Genomic DNA, 2,450 nt, shown 5'->3' on the forward strand with positions numbered 1-2,450 from the left:
GATAATATAAAACTGAAATATCAAAAATATAAAAAATAAAAATATCAAAAATTTATAAAAATATCAAAAATATAAATATAAAATGCATTTTCATAATAACCAAATACTCTGATTTTTAACATATATACATTTGATGAAAATATTTGCATCTTTCAAAATGAAAAACGGCTGACTGCTTGTTTCAGATAAAGTTGTCAGCATTCTGAGGGATCAGTTACACGGAGGAGTCTATATTTAGTGATGCCTGCATATTGTTCACATTGGTTTCAGACTTACAAATTTACACCCAGAATTAGTAGTGCTCAATTCTACTATAACTTTCCCCCATGTGACATATTGAATGTTAAATGTCCAATGCCCATCCTTGTGACCATGATGACTTAAGCAAGTCCAGTTAAAGATCATTGTGGAACTTTAATGAGAGTTTCCACTTGTCCTCCTCTGTCTCTCTCTTCACTCTCTCCAGTATAGAGTTAATCCTGAGGTTAATGAAAACATTAATTTTTCAGCAAGCTCTGATTACCTACTGTTTTCTGGGCTCTGTGTGGTCACAAACATATCAGAATCCAAAAATCAACAAAGCTAAGCAGACTACATGAAATAGTCATAACCTTGGACCACTACAATTCAAAACACATTATGCCCCATCTCAGAACTCTTAAACCTATTGTGTATCCCTGTCTCCTACCACTACTTTTCCCCTTATTACCAACCAATATCAGAGCACCATGTATCAAACTTTAATTCACTAGTGTAGAAATTTTGAACAACAGAATTTTTTTTTTGTTCCTGGGTTATATGTGCAGTATCTTCCACACTTTCGAGATCATAAGAAACATTAATAAAACATTTTTAGAATAAAGAAATAAATAACGTTAATAAAATCTCAATTTTTAAAGATATGATGTTTAAAAGAAAAGTGAAGCTCTTATTTATAACAATGCAGAAAGAATTGGTAAGTAACAAAATGTAGTTTAAAAAAATGGGGGACTGAGTCGCTAGTTCAGAACTCTCTATGCAGCCATGCATAATTTTGAACTTCTTATCTTCCTGCCTCTACAGTTTATGAGGTGGAGATCACACGGAGGGTTTCCTGTATGGGTAAAAAGTCTCCCATGTGAGCTATATCTCCAGCCCTGGTTTAGACATTAAAGTGCAGCAGCATCACATGTGAATGGGAGGGAGTGGTAGGAGCCACAAGCACAGGGTGCCATGGCATAAGGTCCTATGTGGGGGTAGGAAGGTGCAAGGAGGAAGGCTGACTTGCTCAACTCAAGTCTCAGATGACATAAGAGACAACAGAGCCTACGGACCCATGTGATGCCATAAAAACAAAAGCAAATTCACCAGGGGAGCTGAGGATGCAAGAAGCACGGACATGGGGAGATGAAAATGTCAGCGTCTTCAGTCAGCTCTGGACAGCATAACAAATAGTAGAAGGGGAGTTCTTATATTCTTGAGTAGACCTATGGTGACATGTGTTGGGATGTTAGAAAACTCCAAAAATAGCTAGGAGACACTTGGTATAGGTTGAAAAATTACTATATATACAGTATCATTAAAAGTAGGCAGCATTGGGGCTGGAGAGATGTCTCAGCAGTTATTAGTACTTGCTGATCTTTTAGAAGACCCTGATTCAGTTCCCAGAATCCACATAGCCACTAACAACCATCCATAGTTCCAGGGGATCTTATGCCCTCTTCTAGCCTCAACGGGCATTGCATGCATGTGGTGTACTTACACACACATAAGCAAAATACACTCATACATGTAAAATAAAAAAGATTCTTAAAAAATACATCTTTTGAAAACCCTAAAGAGTGTTTTTGAGCTTGCTAATGGGACATAAAGTCAGGGCTTACATACAGAAGAGTGGGCATCCACCATTTATGGCTGCGCTGGAAAGTCCACATTCAAACATAGATACTGTGACTTTCCGTCAGCATACAAAATGGTGACAGAGTTGATTCATGGTGTTCTCTACTTATATGTCTTTTCAATAAAATATTTTTAGTAGGAAGAGTGTATGATTCATTAAGAGTAGGTAATGGAATGAAACTATGTTTACTAGCATAGTCGAATGGTGTAGTTGAAAACTCAGTGTACCTTTCAAAATAGCTATCAGAAGTTTAGAATGTTTCCTACCCCCCAAAATGAAAAATATCTGAAGTTACAGAAAAGCCAATTATCCAAATCTCATTATTTATACATTGTATATGTTCATTGAAATGTGCACTATAATTCATGAACATGATCAGTACTCAACCAATTAAAAATGAAAAGTATACTTAACAGAAATGTAAGGGAAAAAATTGTGAGTGGTAAAGACAAAAATGCAAGTGACCATGACTATTTCCTCTGATATTGTCTTAGAGAGCTCAAACAGGAGGAACTATAGCGGGGAACGCCATGCCATAGGTTTCATCTTGACAGCTGAGAAAGGTAAGCAT

This window comes from Nannospalax galili, unplaced genomic scaffold (assembly GCF_000622305.1).
Source record: "Nannospalax galili isolate Female #2095 unplaced genomic scaffold, S.galili_v1.0 scaffold2130, whole genome shotgun sequence".
Classification (NCBI taxonomy): Eukaryota; Metazoa; Chordata; class Mammalia; order Rodentia; family Spalacidae; genus Nannospalax; species Nannospalax galili.